The following is a 21,184-nucleotide window of genomic DNA, read 5'->3' as shown; positions in this document are numbered from 1 at the left end:
GTCCAGTCATATTTCTACAGCAACATGCCATCTTTTGTGTTTCTCGGTTTATTTTTGAATAAAAGACAGCGCTGGTTTCGCTACCTCTGTTTGTTAGTATTTTAGAACATTTTGTAATGTCAGCTTCAAAGTAATGACGTAGAGAAAAAGAAGGCTTTAGAAGTTGGCACACAGATGCCAAAACGTATCCGAATAGTAAAAAGTAAAGAAAAACATGCGTTTTTCAGCAAGTGGAGATATAAAAAAAAACCTTTTCAAACGTTGATAGAAATAAAATTATAAGCTTCCGAATTCAACAAGATGATGATCTTATCTTCATATGTTGAGCCAACAGTTCCAACAACTGCAGTGGAAGCTCATTTTGAGAAGCTTATGGTAGAAGGTACTAAGCTACGTAACTATGCTCATTGTGACATACCAATCAGCTTTAGAGTTGTTTCCAGACAGTTCCTCGCGGTTATATGCTTGATTCCTGGCGTGGTTCTAAATTTTCTACTTCACTGCTACCATTCTGAAACATAAGCAACAAAATTTCTATTTCAGCATTTAGCCTTTCTGCAAATCAATCCACACTTATTATAAAAAAAGGATAAGAATCTGGCATTAATACAAACAAATCAGAGATAAAGTTCTAGCAGCTCATGACTTTCACTACACGAGGAAATTAAATCATAAGTTCACATGTGTCCTACGTATTGACCCCAGGCTGTTTTTTGGCCGGCCGAAGTGGCCGCGCGGTTCTGGCGCTGCAGTCTGGAACCGCGAGACCGCTACAGTCGCAGGTTCGAATCCTGCCTCGGGCATGGATGTGTGTGATGTCCTTAGGTTAGTTAGGTTTAACTAGTTCTAAGTTCTAGGGGACTAATGACCTCAGCAGTTGAGTCCCATAGTGCTCAGAGCCATTTGAACCATTTAGCCAGGCTGTTTTGAACCGAAGTTGCAGTTACTTTGGAGTGACCCTGGGAAGACACAGACGGGTCTGAGGAAGATCAGTTCAAAATATTTTTAACGTTGTTCTCCTTATTGAAACGTTACCTCTTTCAGGGACAAATTCGGCATTTGGACTGAAAATTACAGACACAAGAGTTGTTGTATGAAATGTCTTATTACATCCTTGACTGACATTAATACCGAGAACACAACGCTATCATGCCTATCTCTAGTCGAGTGTATATACAGAATCGCAACAGTCGCTTGCTGAGTATGTGGGCGTTATTTCAGCCCGAGCTAAGCGATTCATCTCCTTATGTTAGGTCACCAAACTATAAACCTTTACATGATTTCAAAGATCCGATCAGATTTCGAGGTACGGACTACTCAGGAGTATGACCGCTTTCCTTTTAATGTGTTATACAGATTGAATATGTAGGTAAGTTACTACTTAAATTCCCACTGACACCGACAGCCTTAGAGATGGAACGGTAGCTCAGGGAAAAGAAGATACTTGACGTGGGCTGGTTCAAGAAAAAATTCAAACTTCTCCATGAGTCACTTCGGGAATTATTTGACTCCCTAAGTCCTGTGTTAACGATTTCACAACTTCATACAACGGACGCTAGGCTGGCAGTACCAAGCGTCATTAGCTGTCATAGGGACCACTACGGGCTGCCGATGCTTTCGATTGGAAATCACTACTGTAGATAAAAAAACAAAACAAAAAACAAATATTTCCTTCAAATACCTCAGGCGCAAAACTCCAACAAAAAAATGACAATCCACGAGATTTTTGAGTAATTAATCTCTTTTTTGTGTTATGGGAAAGTAAAAACTGCTGTTCCGAGACAACTAAATCACATGCAGCGACACGAAACATGCAAAGGTGAAAGTGAATCAATTATTACATCAAAGACTAATGACTCCCATGTGTATGATGAAATTTCAAGTAGGCTTATGAAGATCAGTGCACCATATATTAGTTGTGCACCGAGTCACCTGTGTCTTTCAGGTGCAATCAGTTTTCTGAAAGACTGAAAAACTGGTTAGTGAAAGCACCTATAAAAAGGGCGAAAGGGGTTACGTAGACAATTACCGGCCAATTTCTTGGCTACCAGTTGTTTCAAAAGTTTTTGAGAAAGCAATGTATAGGAGAATGGTGGCACATCTCGTTACAGGTTATTTGCTGTCAGACTCGCAGTTTGGCTTCAAGAAGGAAATATTCACAAAAAATGATATTTATTCTTTTGTGTGTGAAGCACTAGCAGGGCTAAACGATAGGCTGAGGATAACAGGTATTTTCTTTGATTTAACAAAACCCTTCTGTTGTGTTAGATCACACAAAACTTTTGGATGAATTGGAACATATCGGGGTTAGGGAAAAAGCTCAACAATGGTTCACTTCATACATGGAAAGTAGTAAGTAAGCAGAAGGCTGTCATCCAATATTAACAAATAGGGAAGAGGTCTCAATCTTACTGAAGCCTTGCAAAGAAGAGTGGCGTGACAAGATAATGCTCTGGTTCCATTGCTTTACTTGATACATATCAATGATATGCCACCAAATATGACAAAAATTATTCTTTTGTCAGATAACACAAGTTTTGTGTCGAAAGACGTTGAACGTAACATAAATTATGCAGCTAATAGGGTAGTCAGCAACATCAGCACATGGTTTTCAGAGGACAGATAAACACTTAACCGTAACAAAAAGCAATGCTTACATTTTCTAACACAGGATTGTCATAAATCGAAATTTTGCTCTCTAAGGATATCAAGTAGTCAACGAAGACGACCATTTTAAGTTATTATGACTGGTGGTAGATGGAAGGTTTTCTTGGAAATATCTAGTTCAAGATCTTGTGCAGAAACAGAACCCTGCTATCTTCACTATAAGAATGAGCTCCACTGTCTCTGACGTTGAAACACGAAGACTTGATTACTTTTCTCACTTTAACTTTATTTTCTTGTATGGTGTTATATTTTGGGTCAGCTCTGCAAACTCAGCAAGAATATTCTTAGTCCGAAATAAGCGGTCAGGCTGACCTGTGTGGTCAGCTCGTGAACTCCCTGCAGAACGCTATTCAGTTTTCTCGAAATTCTAACGCTGCCGTCTCTCTACACATACCCCATCATGCGATCTGTTGTTGACAATACTGACTCATTCAGAGGAAACTGCAACATTCATTCAGTAAACACTAGACGGAAAAGCGATATACATTTGGACAGCACTTCCTTCAGCATTGTGCAGAATAGTGTGGATTGTGGCCTATTCAGCGAATTTCGCTTTCAATACGCTTGCAGCAGAACTGAAAATAAAATCGGGTGATAAACCACAAGTACTCAAATCCAAGTAGAAAAAATTCCTTGGGGCAGACTCCTTCTACTCTGCAAAGACTTCTTCGCAACAACTGAGAACTTTTCTCGGTAACGTGTTTATTCGTATTTTATCAGTTCTTTAAATCTTTGTTCACAAATTTTACAATATGCAGTCCGTTAACCACGACCAAGTGACTTTGGCTCTCATGGTCCCACAGAACCTGGTAAATAACTAAGCAGATATATTACATAATAATCCATCCACTCGACGAGCAAGAGACTTCACAAGCTCTCCAGGTACGCCACATCCGGCTGAAGCCAGACATTGATGATTACATCCCGTAGAGCAACCAAATTACGGGGACGTTGATCACTACGATTAGCCAACTGTCACAAATACTTCCACAAATTTTCTATGGGATTAAAGTCAGAGGATTTAGTGGACTAGTCGAGGTGCGACAGGACGCCTGTGTGTCCGTCAAATAAGAAGTGCATGCGTGGTACCCTGTGGGCATGGCTTGTTACACGGGAATGAATGTCTTCAGTGAGGTGGCAAAAGTCATGGAATACCGATATGCACATATACAGACACGTGTAGTATCAAGCACACAAGGTATGAAAGGGCACTGCATGGACAGAGCTGTGATTTGTACTAATGTGATTCGTGTGAAAAGAAATCCGACATGATTAAGGCCGCACGACGCGAATGAACAGACTCTGAACGCGGCATGGTAGTTGGAGCTAGACGCGTGGGACATTCTGCCTTGGAAATCGTTATGAATGCAGTATTCCGAGATCCACACTGTCAAGACTGTGCCGAGAATACCGTATTTCAGGTATTACTTCTCACCACAGACAACGCAGTGGCCGACGGGCTGCACCGAGAGCAATGGCGTTTGCGTAGGGTTATCAGTGCTAACACACAAGCAACACTGCGTGAAATAACGCAGAAATCAATGTGGGACGTACGACGAACGTGTCCGTTAGGATAGTGCGGCGAAATTTGGCGTTAATGGGCTGTGGCAGCAGACGACCAACGACTTTGCCAACAGCACGACATCCCCTGCAACGCCTCTCCTGGGCTCGTGACCATATCGGTTTGACCCTAGGCAACTGGAAAACCGTGTCATGGTCAGATGAGTTCCGATTTCAGTTGGTAGAAGCTAATGGTAGGGTTCGAGTCTTGGCGCAGACCTCACGAAGCCGTTGACCCAAGTTGTCAATAAGGCACTGTGCAAGCTGTTGGTGGCTCCATAATGCTGTGGGCTGTATTTACAACAGAACAGATCACTGACTGGAAATAGTTATGCTCGGTTACTTGGAACCCATTTGGAGCCATTCATGGACTTCATGTTCCCAGACAACGATGTCATATCACCGGGCCACAACTGTTCACGATTGGTTTGAAAAACATTCTGGAAAACTGGATCGATGATTTGGCCATCCAGATCGCCCGACATGAATCCCATCGAACATTTATGGGACATATTGGAGAGGTCAGTTTGTGCACGAAATCCTGCACCGGCTAGACTTTCGCAATTATGGACGGCTGTAGAGGCAGCATGGCTCAGTATTTCTGCAGGGGATTTGCAACGAGTTTTTGAGCCCACGTGACGTAGAGTTGCTGCAGGGGACTTTCAACGATTTGTTGAGGCCATGCCACGTCGAATTACTGCATAAAACAGGGCAAAAGGAGGTCCAACATGATATTTTTTAGGAGATATACCACGACCTTTGTCACCTGAGTAATCAAAATGTAGAAAAAAGGACTACACTTGGCGATTGAAAATATTGAAACTAACAGCTTGTTTCATGGTGACGGTAACATGAATGACTGAACTCACCCATAACAGCTCGTAACCGCATCAGGCCTGATCTATACCCTCCATAGGTTTCAGGTTAAACGACTCGTTGGGCGGTCGGTGCATCGACGCCTTATATCATTTGAAAAGAGATGATCGCGACTAGTCAGACCACACTACATGTATTCCGTCAGCTACTGTACAGATTCTGTGTTTTTTGGTGGACTGAAGAGACGCAGCTTTATTTGATGCTGTGAGCGACGGCCGTTTGCGAGATACTAAATTCAAAATGCCACTGCATGCGCTTCCACTTCCCTCCGTAATGATCGAAAAATGCTTCAAATGGCTCTGAGCACTATGGGACTTAACATCTGAGGTCATCAGTCCCCTAGAACTTAGAACTACTTAAACCTAACTAACCTAAGGATATCACACACATCCATGCCCGAGGCAGGATTCGAACCTGCGACCGTAGCGGTCGCGCGGCTCCGGACTGAAGCGCCTAGAAACGCTCGGCCACCGCGGCCGGCCCGTAATGATCGCTTGGAAACTGTTTGAGACGGACTAGAATTCACTGACAGCAGTAATTCGTTTCGGGTGTGAAATGGATTGTCATTGGCATGGTGTGACGCACGTCTCTGGACTATTTCGGTTAAAATCTTCTTACGAGCACTGCTCCTGCTTGTTGTTACATGACACGGACCGTCCACGTTAATACACAAACAAATAAAGCCACTTCATTGACGGTGTGGTCACACACACGTCCAAACAGGATGGCTCGTTACTGTCATGCTGTGAGTGTGCTGTTTCAATGGAGTGACAAATATTTTGTAATGAGCTTAATTTGAAACGGTTTCTTTCATACGAGAAAGATATATTGAGTAAGGTAGAGAAATTTATGCTGTTTTTATTGATTTGGAAAAAACTTTCGATAGAGTACAACGGAACAAGGTGATGGATATTTTGAAGAGGAAAGCAGTAGATTGGAAGAGAGACGACTGGTACAGAACCTATATTTACAACCGAAAGTAGGAGTAAGGATTGGAAATGAAATGTCTGAAGGAAGCAGCATTGGAAGGGGAGCTAGACAAGGTTGTTGCCTGTCCCTTTTATTGTTCAACTTATACCTGCAAGAGATTATTGTGAAAGGCTTAGACGGTAAAAGGGGAGTGAGTATTGGTGGAAAGAGAATAGAATGTATACGATTTGCTGATGATATGGTATTAGGGGTAGAAAGTGGACGACCTGTAAAGAAAATGCTAAAAGATTTGAATAATGATTGTGTGGAATGCGGTATGAGAATCAATGCAGCAAAAACAAAAATGGTATGGAGCGGATAAGCTATTATTAGCCAAGTAAGAGCATTTGAATATCTTGGAAGTATGATTAATGAAGGCCTTAGATGCCATCACGAGGTGAAAACTCGCATTGCTATAGCTAAGGAGGCATTCAATAGAAAGAGGAGATTATTAAGTGCCGAACTAGATAAAGTGCTGAGGAATAGATTTAGCAAATGTTTAGTCTAGTATGTGGCACACTGTGGGCCAGAAACATAGACACTGAGACGAGAGGATGAAAAAAGACTAGAACAATCTGGTGGATGTGAAGAAAAATGGAGAGGATAAGCTGGATGGAAAGAGAAAGTAACGAAACAGTGTTGAAAAGTGTGAGTGAGACGAGAAGACAGTTGCAGGTTATAAGAGAAAGGAAGAACAACTGGATGCGACTTTCGTTGAGGTGGGGGTGCCTGCTAACAGACACTTTTGAAGGTCTAGTTTGTGGGAGGAGATTGAGAGGGAGGAAGAGATACAATATGATAGGAGACGTAAAGGGTAGCGGAAATTACGCGGGCCTGAAGAGGATGGCAGAAGACAGGAGCGCATGAAGAGAGACCACGTGAAAACCGGTTCAAATGGTTCAAATGGCTCTGAGCACTATGGGACTTAACATCTATGGTCATCAGTCTCCTAGAACTTAGAACTACTTAAACCTAACTAAGCTAAGGACAGCACACAACACCCAGTCATCACGAGGCAGAGAAAATCCCTGACCCCGCCGGGAATCGAAACCGGGAACCCGGGCGTGAAAACCGGCCTTTGGGCAGAGTACTGATCACGGTGATGATCCTTACCTAGGAAAATAGAGAGTACCAGTTTCAGTGTGTCACTGTATTAACCAAGTGCCAGGAACGGTATGCCAAGCAGCAGCGGGAAGTGTAACGGCGAGTAGTACACGGTGCGGGTAGGCTGCTGCAGAAGAACTCGTTTTGCCTGAGCCTGCTCACTGCACCGTAAAGGACGCTTAGGCCACTAGCAAAGCCAATGACCAGACGGACTTGAGCTTCAGTGCTTAGAGCTGCTCGACACTCGACAGACGTGCCGCGTGTCCTAGGGAGGCTTTTGTTGCAGAGGAGAAAGTCCCCGCCATGACGGCCTCACCGAAGAATGGAGAGGAGCCCGGTCGAGCTTTCACCTTTCTCTCGGCAACAATCATGAGGATCACATGCGTGACGCAGCATCCGACACAAACCAGGAGGAGTACCGAAGTTCAAGCTCGAAATTCAATGTAAAATGTTGAGCATCAATGTGATTCCTCCCACATGTTTTCATATTCATCACAGAAGAATGTAGAATACTGGATGCAACCACATTCCGCTGCAGATTTCTTTCTTGGGACATGCGATTAATCATTAATACTAACTAGAATATTAATACCCTTGGATAATACTCAATGAACTCTTGTGCTGGATTCCACAAAGCTGCTAGCATCATTTTACGACTGTTCCTGATAGTCTTCAATTACTGATAAGGTCTGCCCTGTTCCGTAAGAGAACTGATGTTTGTACCTACATATCCATCTTTTGATTTACAGCTCCTTGTATTGGCCGTGTTTGCAGTTAATATTTTTGCGATTTGAGGTCCGCCAGTTAGCAAAACACCGTTTTTCTCAGTGCACAAACATGTTTCGGCACCACTGTGCCATCATCAGTGGGTTTTCGTTTTTATTTATTCCTTACATTTGATGAAAATGAATTTTCTGGACCACTTTTGTGTTAATTATTACAGGTAGCTTGTCATGTTTTCGTGTGGAAAGCACTGTGTTCTGGTGTAGTAAAAAGCGTTCTACTACGTTATTTGTGGAAAATACTTGTTATAGCTACGTATGCATCACAACATCTCAGCATGATGTGGAGAATGGAAGTGCTTGCCACACGAAAACATGACAAGCTACCTGTAATAATTAACACAAAAGTGGTCCAGAAAATTCATGCTCACCAAGTGTAAAGAATAAATAAAAACGAAAACCCACTGATGATGGCACAGTGGTGCCGAAACATGTTTGGGTACTGAGAAAAACGGTGGTTTGCTAACTGGCGGACCTCAAATCCCAAAAAGTTGTACCTACAGTATATGTCGACGTACGATGGGGCTTCAAACAATAAGTTACACATCACTATGGCAGGATATATAGCTTTTATTGAATGCTGCATTATAGTTCATAGTGACACAGATATGTAATGCCATTTTGCAGCATAGTCACAAAGTCTTTCTAAGCGACGGTCGGAACATTCTACCAATCGTTCAAATCTTCGATGATAGAAATCAGCTCCTTGGTCATGGAGCTATTCGAGAACTGCTGTGTGAACGCCCTCATCATCAGAAAATCTCCTCAAATGTTCTTTCAGTTTGCCGAAAATATGGAAATCATATGGTCAAGATGAGTACCACCCGATCAGCATCACCCACTACCCACGTCTGTGCAGCCTTGATCAAATTGTTGGCATCAGTTCATTACGGCGAGATGCGACAGTGCATTTGGTCCGTATGACGCCAGAATTTCACATAGAATCTGAGTGAAATGTGGACCTTTCGCCCACAAGAATCGCACAAGCCCGCGCATTCACAGTTTCACTGTTTCCAGTTTCCGCGCCATTTCATTCGCACACTGTGATGCACCTGTTATCCGTACCGCACCAGAAATGCCTGTGCGTGAAACCCACAACATGTACTCTCTTCTGACAATGTGTCTCTGCTGTGCAGTGGTCTTAGTGTGGGACGACACGTGTAACTCACTTTTTGAAGACCCTACGTATGATAGGCAGACACGAAGATCTAGACTCTCACTTTTCCACACGGTCCAGTCACATCAACGTGACCATCAGCTATATTCGACGTCAACGTCCCATAACCACTCACAGATGACAGGTGGCAACACTAGCAGTGGAGAGTATAGAATGTGTGTCTGGGCAACACCGACTCAAAGGAAGGCCTCGGCGCTTGTTGGTGACGTCACGTCAGCTAGGCACGGCGAACGCCAGGTCTGTTGCAGGCAGAAACGCCTGGGCGTGCTTCTCACTATAAATCTCTTATTTTTGCACAAAATGTTTTGTATTGTTTTGGATTCTGCAGTTTTATTTAGATGAAAGATTTTCTTACTATCGCAAAGCTACAAATGAAGATCATAGTTCTGTATTACTGAATCCTGTCGAAACAAACATTGATCAATATGAGAAGATGCTTTGCCCCATTGCAAGCTTCGGAAATTTTACATTAAAGTAACTATATTTACTTGACTCATTTTGCTATCGAAACTTACCCCAACCCCCTTACAATGAACTCGTTTCTTTTATTTATTTATTTATTTTCGTTTGACATCGTCACTGGAAATGTGAACTAATTTACACGTGTAAATGTCCAACTGTTGCCAGTCATTAGATTACAGTCGTTTTCAACGAAAGGAATTCTAAACAGGAAACAAAACAGCTTCATACATCAAAAATACTGCTGAGTTTAAACTTCTTTAAACATGCACATTAGAAAGATAAATATTCCCCTCTTGCAACTGAAAGCAGAAACTTTATAAGATAAAAAAAAATTTATTTGATAAAGCGAGTATCTCTCTTTTGCCTCTTCTTCTGTCCCCCACCCCCTCCCCCAACGTGTACAATCGCATGATATTTCATTAACATTCAGTGCTCCTCACCCCATAGTCAACCAAGATACCTAAAGAGGAGCACCAATATGTTCACAGTTTCTTGTAAAAGCAACCCAGTACAAACGTAACTTCCTCAGATTTACAAATAAGGTAAAGAAGCACGAATTCTGTTGCTGTTGGATCATGAAGTTGTTTTTGTATGTCAATCCTTAAAATTAGTGGAAATTTAAGTTCAGGAGTACACTAATTGTTAAGAAGTGTAATGAATTGCACAATTAATTGATTGCAGAAATCTCTCAGAACAATGTGTGTTGGTCAACTACTGCCAATAGTTTCACACTTTACTGTGTCAGGGAGGGAGACACCACCATTATGAGCATGCCTGCAACAGACCTGGCGTTCGCCGTGCCTAGCTGACGTGACGTCACGAACAAGCGCCGAGGCCTTCCTTTGAATTGGTGTTGGTCTGGGGGACCCAGACAACAGAGCAGTCGTTGTCACGATGCAGAAACGGAACGATTTATCTGACCTCCAGAAGAACAAGATCATTGGCCATTGGGGCAAGGGTGGAAGCATTTCCGATACGGCAAGTTTGTAAACCGTGCGCGTATTGCCGTGGCTACAGTACACCGCGCATGCCAAAATGGCCTTATCCAAAACCGAAGCCGAAGCAACTGCAGTGCACCACGGGCCAAAAGATGACAAGGGTGAACGATGGCTACCGAGGTGTATACGGGCCAATAGTCGTGCCACTGTTGAGCAGCTGACTGCCCTGAACAAACGGACTACCAATAGCGTTTCCTCAACGACCGATCAGCGAACGCTGCTAGGTGTGGACCTCCGTAGCAGGCGCCTGGGTTGATGCACCCATGCTGACTGCTGTTCGTTGGCGGTGAAGGGCGGAATTTGCACGCCAGTAGCGCAACCGAGCGTCCGCCGAGTAGCGAAAGGTGGCGTTTTCAGATGAATCACGTTCTATCCTCCATTGTCGTGAAAAGACTGAAACCAAACACCCTGCAACAATCGTCGGAAGGGCCCATGCCGGAAGAGGGAGCGTTATGGTTTGGGGAATGTTTTCGTGGCATTCTCTGTGTGATCTCGTCGTTCTGGAAGGCACACTGTATCAGCACAAGTACAAGCATGCATTTATCCTTGGGGATCATGCCCACGCCTAAAAGCGCTCCTAAAAAGCAGTGAAGCTCACATGATTAGTCCAGGTACAAAAAGCTAGTTAAAACCTGAAGCTGACGGCTGTGAGATTTCTGGGGAAAATTTAAGCATAAATTGAAAGGATAGTCTGCTGTAAAATGGAGGTGATGTACGTAGCGGAGACACTCAAAACCACTGAGATGGAAACTGAAGCGGCATGCGTGATTCTTTTGTAAGACTCAGTATCACTGGTGGGCATAAAACTATAGACGGAACCTTCTATCGGCCTGATCTCTTTGAGGACGTCAGCAAGGAAACTGGTGACAGTGACCATGAGACAATACTAACAACAATGGTAAACAAAGTATAAAGAGTAACTAAAACTAACAGAAAGCCGGCCGCGGTGGCCGAACGGTTCTAGGCGCTTCAGTCCGGAACCGCGCGACTGCTACAGTCGCAGGTTCGAATCCTACCTCGGGCATGGATGTGTGTGATGTCCTTAGGTTAGTTAGGTTTAAGTAGTTCTAAGTTCTAGGGGACTGATGACCTCAGATGTTAAGTCCCATAGTGTTCAGAGCCATTTGAATCATTTGAACTAACAGAAAGATAAAAATATTCCATAAACTAGATAAAGAGGCAGTAGAGTCATACCTCAACGAGGAAATTGAAACATTTAGCTGAGGACAGTAGCATGTTGACCACACACTGGATAGATACGTACGCAGGAGAACCGTTCATAATGGGAGGGTCCCTCCATTGTATACCGACAAAGCAAGGAAACTTCTAAAGAAACACAGGCCACTTGATAATACACTCAGGTGACAAAAGTCGTGGATAGCGATATGCACATATACAGATAGCGATGGTATCACGTATAAAAGGGCAGTGCTTTGGCGGGGCTATCATTTGTACACAGCTGACTCATGTGAAAATTTTCCGACGTAATTATGGCTGCACGACAGGAATTAACAGATTCTGAATGCGGAATGGTAGTTAGAGCTAGATGCATGTTACATTCCATTCCGGAAATCACTAGGGAGTTCAGTATTCCGAGATGCACAGTGCAAAGAGTATGCCGAGAATACCAAATTTCAGACATTACCTCTCACCACGGACAACGCAGTGGCCGACGGCCTTCACCTAACGACCGAGAACAGCGGCGTTTGTGTAGAGCTGTTAATGTAACAGACAAGTAACACTGCGTGGAATAACCGCAGGGATCACTGTGGGATATACGACGAACGTATCCGTTAGGAGAGTGCAATGAAATTTGACATTAATGAGTTATGGCAGCATAGGACCGACGCGAGTGCCTTTGCTAACAGCACGACATCGCCTGCAGCACCTTGGGTCGCGACCATAACGGCTGGAACCTAGGCAACTGGCGAACCGTGGCCTTGTCAGATGAGTCTCGATTTTAGTTGGTAAGAGCTGATGGTAGAATTCGAGTGTGGCGCAGACCCCACGAAGCCATGGACTCAGGATGTCAACAAGGCACTGTGCGATATGTTGGTGGCTTCATAATGGTGCAGGCTGTGTTTACATGAAATGGACTAGATACAACTGAACCGATCATGGATTTGGAGGACACTTGCAGCCATTCATGGACTTCATTTTCTCGAACTACGATCGCTATGTCACCGGGCCGGCTTCATAATGGTGCAGGCCTTGTTTACATGGAATGGACTAGATCCAACTGAACCGATCATGGATTTGGAGGACATTTGCAGCCACTCATGGACTTCATTTTCCCAAACTACGATCGCTATGCCACCGGGCCACAACTGTTCGCGATTGGTTTGAAGAACTTTGTAGACAACTGAAGCGAATGATTTGGCCAGCCAGACCGCCCGACATGAATGCCGTCAAATATTTGTAGGCCATAACTGGGAGGTCAGCTCGTGCACTAAATCCTGCACCGGCCGCACTTTCTCTATTATGGACGGCTATAGAGGCAGCATGGCTCAATATTTCTGAGGGGACTTCCAAAAACATGTTGAGTCCATGCCACGTCGAAATGCTGCGTTACGCCGGGCAAAAGAGGGACTGACACGATAATAGGCGGTGTCCTATGAACGCTTGTCACCTCAGCGTAGGTATAAAGGAAAGTATTGGGTTACAGAGAGTGAGATGCTGAATGAAACGTGTTCGGATGTCAAGAGAGCAATTCATAAAACCTTCAGTGATTATAGTAGCAAAAATATGTTGAATGATCTTTCAGAAACCCAAGTCGGCCGCTGTGTCTGAGCGGCTCTAGGCGCTTCAGTCCGGAACCGCGTTGCTGCTACGGTCGCAGGTTCGAATCCTGCCTCGGGCATGGATGTGTGTGATGTCCTTAGGTTAGTAAGGTTTAAGTAGTTCTAATTCTGGGGGACTGATGACCTCAGATGTTAAGTCCGATAGTGCTCAGAGCCATTTGAACCGTTTTTGGACAAAACCCCCCCAAAAATTTGGTCGTATGTAAAGGGATCAAAGGTACGCCGATAAGCTGAATAACTCTCAAGCGTATGACAATAAGTAACGTTTTTAGGAAACAGGGCAATGGTAGATGGGTAAAATGAATGCACAAGGGATAAAAACGGTGACAACAGTGATAAAAATTAATGGTAACGTAAACCACATTAAGTATATCGTCACATGTATAACACATTATGGGCTCGAGTGACAAAAACAAAAATAAAATATATAGAAAGCCCATTACAAATCTAAAATGTGGGTGTAATAATGTACGCATCGCAATAATACACAATGATGATCAGGTCTGTCGCCATACATTATACAAAGGAATAATGATATGGAAAAATGGTTAGGAGGGGAACGAATAGGAAAAAGTAAGTCTGAACCTCAAAGACTACTAAAAATATATGTCTTGATAGGCAACAAATGAGTGAAGAGGGGAATATACAGTAAAAGCCATGATGAAAATGATGCTAAGATAAACTGTACCAAGTGAGTCATCATATATGTAAGATACATTATGAGCTCAAATGATGTATACACTGATGGGACAGAATATTATGATCACTGCCCACTGCGAGGCTGAAAGCCGCTGGTGGCGTTGTGGGCAGGTGACGCGGAAAGGAAAGAATGTAAGCGGAAGAGGGACGAATGGGCAGTCATTACAGCGAAGATATGGGCCGATAATCCGGAAATCCACCGATATGAGCGGTTTTGACAATGGGCGCATTGTTGTGGCGCTGCGGCTGGAAACGAGAATCCCTGAAACGGCGAAACTGGTCGCATGTTGCGTACTACTGTCGTGAGCACCTGTGGAAAGCTGTTGAAGGATGATGAAATAACGTGTAGGTATTGGACAACCACGTCTCATTGAAAAAAAGGAGACATCAGAGGATTCGCTATTGTGTAACCCAGGACAGGCAGCGATCCGTGGCAGATCTGACGACAGGGTACGCTGGTGAAGGCACAAGTGTTTCGGAGCACACCGTTCAAAGGCCATTGTCGAACATGGAGCTGCGTTTCATACGACCCTTAAGTGTTCCTGTGTTGACCCAACGACATTGTCAGTTATGATTGCAGTGGGCACAGCATCACTGAGTTTTCACCGTGGATCAATAGGAACGTCTCGCCGTCGAATGAATCGCATTTCTTGTTACAGAAGGTCAATGATTGGGTCCTTGCATATCATCATCCAGCCGAATGACTGCGTGAAACATGTACCGCGCCACAGATACAGTCTGAAGAGGGCAGAGTTGTGCTATGGGGTACAATGAGGTGGTCTTCCATGGGATCTGTGGTTGTAACTGAAGGCATCATGACAGGGGCGCACTGATGTCTTGGCCAGCAAATGTGCCCGATCTGTGCCCACTGGAACACATATAGGGAGCCAGCTGCGTGCCCATAAACCACCATCCCGTAATTTGTTGGAATTGCTTGACCTGTGCGGAGATATTTAGTGCTACATACTTCTAGATTCATGACAAGGACTCGCAGCATCCATGCCAAGCAGATTCCTTGTTTTACTGTGTTTCAAAAGTGGAACAACAGACTATTAAACAGGTGGTCAGAACGTTTTGAATCATCGGTGTATAAGAATCCATAAATATAAAAACCTTCATAAAAATACTAAAATGTAAGTGTAGCGATTCTAGAACCCAAATGGCAAATCAAAATGCTGAAATAACACTGGTATGGAAAGATGATTGAGGCTAAACAGTTAATAAACGAATGGGAGTCTAGAGCGATAGCTGAACTTGTGACACATTATTTTAGGGACTTGTGGTTAATCAACAGAATCGTATGTTTCGACGAGGTTTGTTCATTTCGTGTATACGTGGATTCTGATGCAAACTATGTACAATTTCAATTTCTTCAATTTAAGGACTCGACCTTTCGGCTGTGCATGGAGGATACCTAAGTTACTAGCGATGTCAGGGACAGAGTGCTTGTGCGTACCACATATCGTTCATATTCTTTTACGTGCTTAAATGAAGTACTGTAAGCGCTAGGACGCTTCTTCTGTCTGATCCGTCCCACCAGCCCGGACTTTATATTTTTAGGTCTGTTTGATTTTATCTTTTTATCTTTATCTTTTATCAAGTTCCGTCAACATGCAATGATTGGAACTCTTGCACTCACTGACCCAACCGCATATTATGTATTACCAAATATTATAAGCAATTCGCCTAGTCTCGGCAGCCTGCTCTCTTGGTTTTTACACATAGTTTGCCTTATATCTCATCCTTCCTCTCCTCTGTATGTTACAGCTTGACACCTGAAGATGAGATTTTAAAATCTTAAAACCTGTCGTGGTTTGAGTAAATATTACTACAACTGGAGTGGATCTCTCTAAATTAACTATTAGGCGGCCGGGGTGGACGAGTGGTTCTAGGCGCTACAGTCTGGAACCGCTCGACCGCTACGGTCGCAGGTTCGAATCCTGCGTCGGGCATGGATGTGTGTGATGTCCTTAGGTTAGTTAGGTTTAAGTAGTTCTCCGTTCTAGGGGACTGATGACCTCATAGTGCTCAGAGCAATTTGAACCATAAATTAATTATTATTAGTTATTCACTAGCATTGAGTTTTGACCTGCTGCCTAGATAATATAGCACAGTGGCCGTCAAACGTTTTAGCTAAAGAACCATTATTGACATTGAAGGGCGACTCTTGGGGCCGCATAAGCATGGGGGAGGGGCGGGGGCGTGGGTTGGGGGTGGGGGGGAAAGTGGCCACTCGAAGGGAAATTGCGTTTCCACCAAACCATGGTTACTTATAGGAACTTAACATTTATCCATTCTGGCTCTACGTATTATAAGGTATCACACCAAATATATTTAAGTGAAAAAGAAAATATATAGGAACTGCATGCAGTTTTGAAGGCTTACATAGTGATTGGTTTTCGCACCTAAGCGGGTAATGTGGCCAGTGCCATCGCAACAAGATCCCATGTTTGTTTTTATGATTTCCAGGCGTATCCTCCAGGTTCTAGTATCTGAAAGACAGTGGCCGCAGCAGGTCGTTTTCGATCGGACTTTTGCATTAGGCCAAATATAACAGAAGAGGCGCTTTTAAATAATATAATTAAATCAAAATTCTCAAAAAAGTATAGAATGACGGATGATAGTTTTTTATATAAAAGTGTTTAGAAGACAGTCTCATCTTTTGCATTAGAGATGTTTTTGGAAGTGGCTAACTCTCCTTTGGGTAAACACCATGCCCAGTTTTCCCTACGAGTAGTGGGGCCACTTTCCCAATCGGACACCAGGTCGGCATTAGTTATCCACAGGAGATACTACCTAAGTGAATGAAATAACAAGGAACTAAATTTGTAGGCCAGGAACTAAATTTGTAGGCCAAAAGACTTTGTTTAAACATTGATATACAAGTAAGGTAACAGGTATGATATCAGAAGACTCAAAATCCGTATTACAACAGCCTTAATTTGATTTCATATTACTTGCTACGGACATGTTCTGATGTACCACATTTGAAGATGACCGTCCTGTAATGCACATTCACGAATCCATGTTACTTTCTTTCGACATTTATGCCATAGCAGCTGATCGGCCTGAGTTGTGCAAGCTCGTGAGTTGTCAGCATTGGAAGACAAAAAATAAAATATTCCCCCTCTCATTTCTATCAATCACCCAGTGACTCTATCAATCCCCCAGTGACTGCGCAAAAAATAAAATATTCAGCCTCTCATTTCTATCAATCCCCTAGTGACTGCGCTACTTCCACTCTACCCCTGAGGTAAGCAGCAAACTTTACTTAACTCAGGACCAATTGATCAAAGTCAACTAAGCACATTTTAAAATATTACTGTCTCTGTGAGTATATTAAGTTTTTTATTGAGCAAGAAAAATACTCTCTTAAGAAGCCGTTAACGTCAGTGGATGTTTTTGGATTCTGCTGTTACCTGCGAGAAGCATATTACTATAAAATACGGCTGAGAACACTTGACAGGGACCACGCGCTGCCCACAGACCTCAGTTTCACGACTACTGCAATAACTGGTCTTGTTATATATGTTAACTGATTGTACAAGTGCCCTGATCTGCAGGGTGAGGATATTATCCAGCTGTTGTCGTGTGAAAGCATTACTAAACTACAAGACGCTAGGGGAGCAAAAGGCATACAGACATTTCTCCATCTCTCACTCATTTTCACCCCCTACGTGGCGCTGATGACACAGAGCCAGTCACTAACTCTTTTAGTCATTTCATATTGATGTGATATTGCATTGACACAGGAATCTCCGCACTTTGTCTCCTCGCAGAGCTCTAATTCATAGCAAATTCACCCTAATTCTTCAGATTGGGGTTTCAAAGGCTCAAGCTTAGGCCCACTATTGTTTCTCACATAAGTAAATGACCTTACATCCATCACATAACAAGTAGAATTATTTCCTTTTTGTGGATGACATTGGTATTCTAATCAGTCCAAACATAAATATAGCAACAGAAGAAACGGTAAATAATGTTCTTAAAAGTGTTGTTCGGTGGTTACCTGTGCATTGTCTCACTCTCAATTTTAAAAAGCCACAACATATTCAGCTTCGTTCATATAGTGTTAGTACAATAATGATACGTGTAACACAAGGTGAGAATTAATATTTCATTCATAAAGGACGCCATCATGAGGGCTGCAAATGTTTATAAATATAAATAGAACAGTTTTCGGCTAAGTCACACATTCATTTTACCTCTACTCGTTTCGATTGTTTACACCATCACCTTCCGGTGGAGAATTGGTTAAGTACATAGCTGGTGTTAGTGAAAAGCACAGACACCTTTCCACAGAAGCAGAGCAAATAAGGCCAAGTTACGTTGCGTCTTTTACTGGTGATAAAGTATTTTTAGAAAAGTGTTTAAGCTAGAAAACATGAAATTGTGAGAGTCAAGTATACTTACAAGGGAAGTAGAGTCGAAAAAAGACTGCATAGTGCTCCTTGTTGCAAGTGATCTCCACTGTACACTACTTTCACACTGTCACTCCAAAGATGTTATACAAGTCAGAGATATTCTTAGTTGCATTGAATATAACGATAACAGAAAGGTGCAATTGCAGGAACTTGAGTATTCGTCACTGTGCATCACAATTCAATTACTATGTTAAATAGTTATGTAAAAATACGTTTATCTTTCATTTAAAAAATATGAATGGGCTGCAACAGAATATGGGCATGTGTATAGTTCGATTATTATATTAGGTTACTGTTTATACAGAAATATATTTTCCTTCTAGTTTAAAAACTATTATGGGCTGCAACAGAATATGGACATGTGCACAATTCAGTTATATTTAAGTGGTTGCACGTAGAACAGGTTAGAACATATCATAAAAATATACTGTAGGTTGAACTTATTGGATAATGAATATAAGAGACAAATTGCTGTGTAATGAAATTGAAAATTATGTAAATGCTTTAAGTACTCTGTCAAAGCTTTTGAATTGGTTTAGCCTATTTCATTATTGTCACTGAGTAGATTTTCCTGAAGTTTCTTTCTGTGCATATAGACTTCTAGTTCCTCATATAGAGACTTTTTTGTCCTTTGTTCAATGCGTGTATTACCTTAAGATTGCTTTGTACACTGTCAAATGGATGTCCTGTATCTTTTATGTGAGAGGCTATTGCAGATTTGTGTCATGTGTGGTATCGGAAGGTGTTGATGTGTTCTTTGAACCTGATGTGGAACTAACAGCCTCTTTGACCTAGGTACTAAGCTAAATACTGAATTCACACGATTTTATATAAGCCAGAAGATAAAAATTTATCTTTGCTGCATTTTAAGGTGTTATTGTTTGTTTGGAATGTTCTCATCCTCTGCCATATATAAAATCACGTGTAGTAATTGTTCAGCTCATTAAATAATTTAAAAAGGCCATAAGTTGGGGAAAATATACTCAGTGACAATAATGAAACAGGCTAAATCGACTTCTTTTCCAAAAGCCTTGACAGAAAACTTAAAGCATTTCCATAACTTATAATTTCAGTGCACAGCTATTAATTTATGCTCTTCGATTCACTTCCCAATAAGTTCAACCTACAATATGTATGACCTACTGTAATATGTTTTATATGTAAGCACTTAAATATAAAAACTGAATTGTGCACACGTTCATATTCTGTTGCAGGCCATCATACTTTCTAAACTACAAGGAAACGATATTTACGTATATATAACGACCTAACATAATAATTTAAATGAGCACATGTCCCTATTCCGTTGCAGCCCATTCATATTTTTAAAAATAAAAGTGAAACACATTTATGTATACAACCTTAACTATAATAATTGAATTGTGATGTACAGCAACGAACAGCCAAGTTCCAGTAGATGTACCTTTCAGTTATCTTTGTACTCAACGTAAGCAAGAGTGTTTTGACTTGTAAAACATCTGTGAAGTTACAGTGTCACCATAACGTACAGTGGAGAGCATATGCAAAAGTAGCAGTAAGCAGCCTATTTTCGACTCTATTTCTCTTGTAAGTACACTTCACTTTCACAAATTCATGTTTTTTAGTTTTAACAGTACGTCTTGTAAAAACAAAATTTTATCACCGCTAAAGGACGCAACATAACCTGCCTTTATTTGGTTTACTCCCGTGGAAAGGCGTTTGCGCACTTCTCTAACACAAGCTATGTATCTCAACAATTCTCCACCTGAAGACGGTGGTGTGAACCTCATAGTGACAAAATAAATATGTAACTGACGTAGAAAACTGTTTTATTTATAGATGGTGAGGAAATAGTAACTAGGGTGGAAACTTCAAACTTTTGTTGTATCCATATTGATGAGAATTTAAATTGAAAAAAAAACACATTCTGGAACGGCTAAAACAACTCAGTTCAGCCACATTTGCACTTTAAGAATCATTGCAGATTTTGAGGAGGGACAAATCAATAAGCTGACATATTTTGCTTATTTTCGATCAATAATGTCATATGGAATAATGTTCTGGAATAGCTCATCTTGACGAGAGAAAGACTTCATTGCTGAAAAACGTGCTGTAAGAATAAGTGGTGCTCACTAATAATCAATTTGTAGACATCTGTTTAAGACGTTAGGCGATTTGACTACTTTTTCTCAATATACACTCCTGGAAATTGAAATAAGAACACCGTGAATTCATTGTCACAGGAAGGGGAAACTTTCTTGACACATTCCTGGGGTCAGATACATCACATGATCGCACTGACAGAACCACAGGCACATAGACACAGGCAACAGAGCATGCACAATGTCGGCACTAGTACAGTGTATATCCACCTTTCGCAGCAATGCAGGCTGCTATTCTCCCATGGAGACGATCGTAGAGATGCTGGATGTAGTCCTGTGGAACGGCTTGCCATGCCATTTCCACCTGGCGCCTCAGTTGGACCAGCGTTCGTGCTGGAGGTGCAGACCGCGTGAGACGACGCTTCATCCAGTCCCAAACATGCTCAATGGGGGACAGATCCGGAGATCTTGCTGGCCAGGGTAGTTGACTTACACCTTCTAGAGCACGTTGGGTGGCACGGGATACATGCGGACGTGCATTGTCCTGATGGAACAGCAAGTTCCCTTGCCGGTCTAGGAATGGT

At 42.4% G+C, this 21,184-nt stretch overlaps 1 protein-coding gene across 1 annotated transcript in view; it reads right to left on the bottom strand.

Annotated features, from left to right (window-relative positions):
- LOC126456642 (protein artichoke) overlaps positions 1-21,184 on the bottom strand; it is a 368,100-nt gene that overhangs the window by 321,238 nt on the left and 25,678 nt on the right. The window contains exon 2 of the mRNA XM_050092386.1: positions 419-511. The gene's annotated coding sequence lies outside the window, so the exon portion shown is untranslated. The remainder of the gene's footprint in view (positions 1-418; positions 512-21,184) is intronic.

Source organism: Schistocerca serialis, chromosome 2 (assembly GCF_023864345.2).
Source record: "Schistocerca serialis cubense isolate TAMUIC-IGC-003099 chromosome 2, iqSchSeri2.2, whole genome shotgun sequence".
NCBI classification, from domain to species: domain Eukaryota; kingdom Metazoa; phylum Arthropoda; class Insecta; order Orthoptera; family Acrididae; genus Schistocerca; species Schistocerca serialis.
This window is presented reverse-complemented; position numbering and strand designations above follow the sequence as displayed.